The sequence below is a fragment of the Clarias gariepinus genome, chromosome 18 (genome assembly GCF_024256425.1).
Source record: "Clarias gariepinus isolate MV-2021 ecotype Netherlands chromosome 18, CGAR_prim_01v2, whole genome shotgun sequence".
Taxonomy (NCBI): Eukaryota; Metazoa; Chordata; class Actinopteri; order Siluriformes; family Clariidae; genus Clarias; species Clarias gariepinus.
In genome coordinates this window covers 17501814-17511551 of record NC_071117.1, presented here as the reverse complement: position 1 = coordinate 17511551, position 9738 = coordinate 17501814, and positions in this window count along the sequence as shown.

The following is a 9738-nucleotide window of genomic DNA, read 5'->3' as shown; positions in this document are numbered from 1 at the left end:
TTTTTCTTATTATTATTATTATTTTTTTTGTAAAACATAAGGGTTCGACAAATGATGATCCCATCATGGTTTCTAAAATAAGCTTTTACTCTGTGAGTTTAGTTTATTTCCAGTGCTTGTGGGAAACAGCCATATTATTCTCAGTCTTATAAAAAAATCGTAACGTCCCTTGAAATTCCTCATGCATTATCCAAAATTGGATGCAAACCCTCAGCATCACCAGGAAGGTATTTGAGGTTAGAGCTGGATTTCACTGAATAAATATACCAGATTACAATGCGCTAATATTTCACAGTGTGTTAAGATTTATGCTCAATGAGATTTAAAAGTACATAAACATGGCATGTTTAGGCAGACAGTTTCTGAAATTCTAATAAAAATGCTATTTACACTTTTGATGCTAATGCTGATCATTAGCACTTTAATATACACTTTAATGTGTTAAAATATTAGCAATTTAATATTTTATAATATAAGTTTTTTTTACCCCTTTTTTGATTCACTATAATAATAATAAATATAATAAATACTTTTAAAACTATTAACTGTACTTATTTATTAATTAATTACAGTTAATATTTTTAACATTACTGTATTTTAATTATTAGAAAAGCTATATAGTTGACAGGATAAGGGCAACAGGTCATGTTATACTGGAAACTTAAGAAACTAAGTTTGTCTTTCACTCTAAATTATGCTATTTAGAGTAAACATTATATAAACATTATATAACATTCCATTATGTAACAGGAATATAAATGGAAAGTTAAGTATGTCACCCAACATTTACAACTTTTCCTTGCTTCCCTTGAATATTTTCAAAACAAACCCATATAATGCCATACAGTATATAACCAGCAGATTAACATGGGCTGCAAGTGGGTCATGCAACAAGACAGTCATCCCAAGCACACCGCAAATCAACATCTACATGGCTAAGGAAAAAAAATTAAGGTTTCGGAATAATCACAGCCCATTTAAGTGCTATATTCCAGTTCTATACAACAGTAAATTGGTGAAGCAGCATTCCAAGAGTTCCGATATTTCCTATAACGGCACTGAGATGTTTTGGTGTAAGTATACAGTATTACTCCACTCCTGTGTGCTTACCACATAAAATCCCTCATCCTACTTAAAAACAGTTACTACAGCAGAGGTAGAGGCATCATCAGTGAACATAAAATGACCTTTCAGGAATAATTATATTTAGATATTTATTTTCCAACTTTTTTTAAAACCACTAAAATATGTTAGTTTTTTATTACAAGTAGCCACTTTTTGACCAAAGAAGGAAAAAATCTAACTGAAAAAACTGAAATTTCTTAGTCTTCAAAACTTTTTCATAATGAAGATGTTTGCTGCAGATTTTTATAACATACTGTTCATATTCAGAATTTACCATAAGCTTTAAGAAGCTTCCATATTACTATAATTGTTTATTAATTTATTAATTATATTTTTAGTTATTAAAATAATGAAAAAAAGTTTTTTATTAATAGTATATTAATTTTAAAAGTTCATAGTTTTAGACAAATTTTATCCACACCATTCTCACCAGTTAGAATGAGAATTCAATTGCTGTAAAAGACCAGAAAGATCAAAGTATGTTATATTCAGCTACATGTCATGTTTCCCAATAACATATTGGCAGGAGTTTAGGGCTATTAAAGATCTTGTAGAGAGATAATAATAATAATAATAATAATAATAATAATAATCCTTTTACAGTATGTCCCAGTGCAGTTAATGACTTGAAAAGAAAGTCTTGCTTATCTTATATATGAAGTTATTGGTGTTGTCCCAAGACACACACACATTATATGAAGGCACAAATATATACTGCAGTTAAATTTACTGTATCATTTTCTTTACCCCTCACTGCCTCTGCCAGGTGTGTAAGGATGGTGTATAAACCATGATCACTCATAACTCTGAGCATTAATATCTGATGAGTCACCAAACATTGCAATCTGGTGACTTATGTTACAGTATTAGAAAATTATTGCAAACAGAGCTATAAATCTTATTTAATTGCATTTAGACTGCATTTCATTAGCAGTAACAGTAATTACATTTAATACAGAATGTGTTTTTCTATCTCTTCCTGAATATGATACAAATAATAATAATTTAAAAAATCCTTATTCTGGGTCATGGGGGGCCTGGAGCCTATCCCAGGAGAATCAGGGCATGAGTTGGGGTACACCCTGGACAGGATGCCAATCCATCTCAGGGCACACACACACACACTCACACACTCACACACTCACACACTCACACACACACACACACACACACTCATACACACAATATAAGCAATTTGGGAACCCCTGTGGGGAGAACATGCAAAACTCCATAAACACAGACCCCGAATCGGACCCGGACCCGGACTCTGAAGTGCTAAAGAACTTAAATGAATATGTTCACTTATGTATGTTAATTTAAGTTAAATGAGAACTGACTTCTTATTAGGTGTTTGCAGTTGTTTAAGTGAATGAGATTTGAGTGAATACCTGCTCACTCTCTGAAATATAAAACATATTCTGGGTTGCTTAAGATTTATTGTGTTTGTTTATTTTTATACATGTTTTTTTCATAATTTGAATATCTTCAGTATTCATGTACAACGTTAAAAAAATTATAAAAATAAAGAAAAGCACTGAAGGTGAATGTGTGCCCAAATTTTTTTATATATAAAAAAGTATTTTATTAATATATTGTGTATGCTGTGTATATATACACACAATATAGATTTAAACAAAAGTAATTGTAAATGGATGCTTTTAGTGTCCTTAAACTACAGCCAGTAATCCTACTTTACATATTCTACAAAGTAGATTTTTTTATTTGTTTTTTATTTTTCTTCCCTTATGATCCTGCTTGCCCTTGCTACGAAACATCTTATACAGCATCATATGCATGTGAAAGTCTTTACATTCTCTCAGTGTAGCCGTGATCCCTTCAGGTGTTATGACTTTCTCTCATGCCATTACTGAACTGATGGTGGTTTTTGAGCTGTGTATTTCATCTCATCATCCCTTGAAGCTAAAGATGCCAATTGATGTGCAGGCAAATAACTTGATGGAAGAAAATTTTGCTCCAAGCAGTTTCTCTCTTCTTTTTTTTTTTTTTTTACATTTATGTGTTTTGCAGCACACCTTTATCACTCTTTTTTTCTTTTCTTTTTTTAAAACTGCTCTTAAAATATGACACTACATGTATGTAGTATGCTGCCTTAACTTGACTGCTGAAGCATAATATTTTTTTGTCCTCAGGCCAAGGGGATTTCAACATACCTCTCATTTTACCCATGTTTGATGCCCTGCTCATTAAATTATAGACAAGCCTAATTATTAGTGCCTGTGTAGTGCACAGACAAATAAACACCAGTTATATATTTTAGACATTATACAGCTTGCATACTACATCAGTGTAACAAAAATATTTAATCATTAATCTTTAATTATCATTTTTGATGGTTATCTTTTTATATACTGTAAGTATCATTTTATATAGTTCAGGAATTAAAGACAATTTTATGTACAGTAGGTGACAGCAGTTTAATTAAATTATTATTTGACTATAGAATGAAAATGTAAAGAAAAAAAAAACAAGAAAGCAAGTTTGAATATTATATTTTAACAATGAATTTAAAATGTTGATGATGTATAGTATGGATAAGCACTAATCTTATCATTTCTTTAGATTTGTTTCCATGTGTTTCCTGATTGTGTCCAATCATTATGTGATTAGTTTGTCATTCAAATGAGGCAAAATACAAACTAATTTCATATTCAGTGGACCTCATGAAAATGTGGAAATTTTTTTGTTCTCGTATTCTGTCTAAATGACTAAAGCAGTCCAGTGGTAACTTGGGCCGGGGGTATCTCAGTGGTTAAGGCATTGGATTACGGCTCGGAAGATCCCAGGTTCAAACCCCACAACCACCAAGTTGCCACTGCCACCCGAAACTGCTCAGATGTATAATTAGATAAAAATGTAAGTCGCTCTGGATAAAAGTGTCTGCCAAATGCCTACATGTAACTAAATTTGATCTTAATAGCAGCAGAGAATTAAAATAGAGTTACATCCCATAATTTAACAAAGTGATATTTTACACAGGTTCTGTTCCGATAATATGCATCAAAACTGAAATGTAAGTGATACAGTATATAGTGCTTAATAATAATTAGTACAGTTATTAGAATATTGGCTAATAACTCTTTTTATTGGCCATCAGATTATGGTTATACAGACCTCTCATATAAATGCAGAATATCAGTGCAGACAAGAATGGAGGATCATCATGCACAAGTTGGCGAATGCTTTCAACATTTTCAGGTGTTTAAACCCATTGATGGTCTTCCTGACTACCCACAATTTCTAGTGAAATTCTTCTGTTTTTAAAGCGTCTTTTGGCACACTGACTTATGAAGGTCGATGCAGCCTTGTGCTGCTTTTTGATGGTGTGTTACAGAAACAAATAGTCTTGAAATTTTTTGATACGTCATCATATAAATGCTTAATATAAATACAGTAATATATTGGAATGGTTCTTCCTACGGTATATTTTGTAATCAGTCTACAGCATTCACACTGTAAAGCATTTAATTTAATTAAATTTGATAAATAAATAAATAAATAAATAAATAAATAAATAAATAAAATAATATGCCCCAGGAGTACTAGTGGAATGATATGGACACTTTTAATAATTTATGAATGTGCTGTGAAGAAAGACATAAAACCGTTTTGACATGTTTCATGTTTTGCACATCCGCATACTATGTTTTTATAATGTAGCTGAAATACAAAACAAACCACAAATGCCAGGTAAGACAGCATGTTCCAACTTTCCAAAGCTCCTTTCCTCAGGCAGTCTCCTCCAAGACAAATTTTAGCGTAGGTGTTGATGTTTAGTGCTTGCCAAATAATATTTAAAAAAAAAACATATTAAACATGTATTAGAAAGAGCTAGATGTAGGAATATTTGATAATATGTGAAGTATTGTGTAAAAAGTAATGTAGCCTGAAGGGATCAATATATATATATAATTTATTTATAGTATTATAATATTAAACATTATTATTATTATTTTATTAATAATGTATAGTATATTACTACTACTACTACTACTACTAATAATAATAATAATAATAATAATAGTTTAAAAAATTAACAGCATTGATAAATATTAAACTTTTTAAGCACATATTTACAAAGTAAAGAAACAGTGGTCAAATTACTTGTATGTCGTGCTTCATTTGCACATGCACCTGGAACACAGACAGAGAACTACAGGCTACACATATTTTTATGCACACCGACATGTTATGGTTTCATAATAGTAATTTATGAAGAAATATTTTCTCCTGTAATTTCGATGACAAGTTGGCTTTTATCAAGAAAAGGAAGTAAAAGTTCACCAGACTTTCTGGAAATGAATGCTTTAATTCTGAAATTATCTGTTCTACCTTAATTGTCTAAATTATATATTAATGAAAATGTAATTAAGTGTCACTAAGGCTCTGTCTCCTTTGTAAGACACATCTACCAGATACAAAAAAAAAAAAGGTTTAATAAACTTTATTCTCTGCAATCATATCTGGTGTTAGAATATGCCATAGTGACATGTAACCTCTGGGGGTTTCCTTCGCATACTCCAGTTCCTCCAACAGTCTAAAAACATGCAGATTCTCAAATCGCCCCCAGTGTCTGAGTGCGTGCTTGTGCTATGCAACCTCGTCTATCCAAGGTGTACCTACCCTATCTTGTGGTCTAAATTTCATGGGATAGGATCCAAGCCCCACAGAATAAGGAGTATACTGTACTGTAGATAATGTACTGGATACTTGTACTGTGTATTATTTAAAAAAAAAAAAAAAAAAAAGTCAGAATACATAAGGAGGACATGATTAATATGCAAATAGCTGGCACAAGAACTTGGAACAAGAACTGGAAGATATCTGCACTCTGGGGTGGAATAGATGGAATAGATTCTGGTATTACATGATCTTATGTATAATATGTCAGTCAGCTGTTGTGAGCTTACTGTATGTAAAATATTGTAGTTGTTAAATATGATAACTGATTCACTCTGAAATGGTGGAAAAGTAAATAGTAGATTTTTTTCTCACCTAGGATGTAACTAGTAAGGACATGTATTCCTTGGGGCTGTGTTGAAAAAGGAAAGTATTTTAATATCTAAACTCTCTAAACATAAAAGTGTGTGTGTGTCCATGTTGCCCTCTTGGGGGTTATTCCAGCTTCACCAGCAGTGTTCCTAGGATAGGTTTCAGGATTACCATGGACCTGACTGAGGAATTGAAAAATGAATAATATTTGACATTAATAGGAAGAATACCAATAGTCTGAATGTAAAAGCTTAAAAACTGGAAATTATTTTTTGTGCAATAAAACAAATCTTCAGAGGCACGGTTTGTCAACAGGCAAGGAATGCAACTGCTTGGGGCCCCGGATAAGTAGGGCCCCAGACTCAGTGGGCAGACAAATTCATTTAGTCTTTTATTAATTTATTCATCTTTTATACTGCATATCCTGTGTACAGGGTCATGGAGCCCACAAATGCTTTGGACCCTGGTTGAGTAGGTGGCCCTCAAGGGCCAACAAACCTTTTTGTTCATTTATTTATTTATCTTCTATACTGCTGATCCCAGTCACAGGGCCCTGGACCCTATTTCAGAAGACTTGGGGTTTGAGACGGTATAGGCAATCCATTACAGGGTGCGCACTCACACACACACACACACACACACACTACGGGCAATTTGGGGATGCCAGTTACCCTAATATGCTTGTCTTTGGACTGTGGGAGGAAACCAGAGTACCCTGAGGAGACCCACCAACCTACAGTATTTATTTTTTTGTTAAATAATGGACATTCTGTAAACGCTGTTTTTTTGCATAGAGCCAAGCAAACTCTAAAATCGCCTCTGCTAATTCTGTATGGAATTTCGTCATTTGCGAAAGAAAAATCACAATAAAATATGTAAGGTTTTTAACTTAGATAAGCAGATATATAAGTTACATTGTGTGATTTATTTATATACAGTACACAGACTTGCAAATAATAATATCAAATATTTTTTATGAAAAAAAAATTAAAGTTTTAAAAAGGTGACAAGTGCATCATGTCCAACTTAAGGTTGAAATTAACCGAACATGAATCACACAAGCCCACAAAATTGTGCAAGAAAGAAAGCTGTCCTCTTTATAGCCCGCAGCTTTTTCGATCAATTTTTACATGACTGGGAGAAAACCCAAGAAAACACGCCTGTATATGTTTAAACTTGATATGAGTAGATCACATGCAGTATGCAGAGACAGTGGGGCTATAGGTGTATAAATCTCCCTGTAGACAGAGAGACAGGGGGATCATTACCTTCGCTCATTAAACTACACACAAAACCGTTCACCATCCGGCAGGTGCTGCAGGAATGTCTCTCTCTCTCGCTCTCTCTTTCGCTCTCTCTTTCTTTAACGTTGTCACAGAAGCTTACATTAGACCAATACATTTTTTTTTTTAAGTCATTTGTGGCTCAAAAAAGCAATATTAATGTATCTGCAGTTATGCAAAGTGGAGTGTATGCCTTAAAGCCATTATACAGGTTTTTTTTTTTTTTTTTTTTTACTAAACTTCTACAGGACTCAGGATTGGGCAGTATAGAGTGACGCATATCTTTTTTTCAGAACAAACTATGCAATATGATCAACTGAATTTAAGTTAATTTTAACCGACTACCCAAACATGACTGAGCAAAAATTAAAAAAATGGGTCACATAGCCAAAGAAATAGCACATATGATCATGTGGTTTTATTGTTGTTTTCAGTTGTTTATATGAACTAATAATAATAATAATAATAATAATAATAATACACTCAAGTTTAATTCTTTGTGACATCATTCCTATATTTCAGTAAAATGTATATGTTATAAAAGTAAATCATAACATAAATTTTACCTGAAATACACAGTTTGAAGTCTATAGACTGCAAGGCTTCCATATAAGTATTTTTTTTTGTCACTGTCCTATACTAGGTTTTAATAAACATGTTGTTGTATTATGTAAATTGCTCTAGGATTGTCCAGCGATTGTACAACAATCAACAATGAGGATTCTTAAGGACTTTATCTCTAACTGCTTTTAATGAAAATGCTGTTGTGCACAAAATGATAAATAACTTAATATAAAATTGTGGAATTAGCTGAAATTTTTTTGTGATCAACTGCAATATTTGGGAGACAAAAATGCAGCAATTTTTTTTCCATTTCTTTGTTGGACGTGGGACTTTTTACATGATAAAAAATATTTATGATTCATGATTTATGTTTAATATTTTAAATTATTTATATGCATAGCTATAAGTGGAGAAAAAGGCTTGCTGCTGCATGCAACATATAAATTGCATATTCTCCCTGTGATTGGTGGGTTTCTTTTTCTTACTCTGGATTCCTCCCACAGTCCATAGACATGCGGATTAGGCTAAGCGGCATTCTCAATTTGCCTATAGTGTATGGATACGTATGTGAATGTTGATCAGTGGTCCCACCAAGGTCATTAAATGGAAATAAATACAATGGTCACCGTTGGACTACAGGGGTTCCTGGATGGATGGATGGATGGATGGATGGATGGATGGATGGATGGATGGATGGATGGATGGATGGAAAGCTAATTATCCATGAAAAACTATACAGCTTCATAAATCAGCCCCAAAGATATCATCTTGTAATTTAAATGTAATTTCAAAAGATGTAATAAAGTCCTTAAAGACATCATTCTCAGTTCTCTCACAAGATGTGTATGCCACTGACCTTATAAACTTATACATAACATGTATATACTGTACAAGAGATATTCAAGTCAAACTGTGACTTTTGATGCAAAAACTCCCTTGACTTCTCTATATAATCCTCTTCTACACTAGTGCACTTATCCCAGCATTTCACTAATGCTTGGACACCATCAAAGTAGAAATTTTTCTCAGTACAACAGACCCATGATTACACTACATGTCTGAAACGCTGGCCTGCCAGGAATTCCTTGTGCAAGTGTAATGTGCAAGTAAATGATTATGTGTACAGTTCCCACAGACAGATGTGGCTCTACCACAAGTTATATGTCGATTTTCAAAGAATATCGGTCTTTGAGTAAATTCCTGATCAGTGTAAGCAATAGAAATAAGATAGAGGTCTTTAAAATAGCATATACTGTGAAGTCTCCCAAAATGTCTAACATGATCTTATATATTTAATAATATAATGGCTTATCCTATAACACACCATCTAAATACAGTACTGTATATTGCCATTTATGGTTGCCATTGGGAGACTACTAAATTAAAAATTAATGAAAGACTCTGTGGGGGTTTGGTAAGTATTGTGGCCTTACACCCTCCAGGGTCAAGGGTTTCATGTCTGCCTCAGGTCTATATGCATGAGGTTTGTGTTTTTTCCCTGTTCTCGATGGGTTTTCTCCAGGTACACCTTGTGGGCATAACCTGCAGGAAACCATCAACCAGTAGCTGATTTGTTGAACTCCCCTGCCTTTTGAACTAAAAATTATAGAGCTCTTAAGTCACATAGACAAGATTTATGCTTGGTTCAGGAGCCTGGATGCTAGGAAATATCTCAAAGTGGGAACATATTCTGTGAATAAAACCACACCTAGGCATTACAACTTATATTTCATAAGCAGCTGCAACAAACATCATA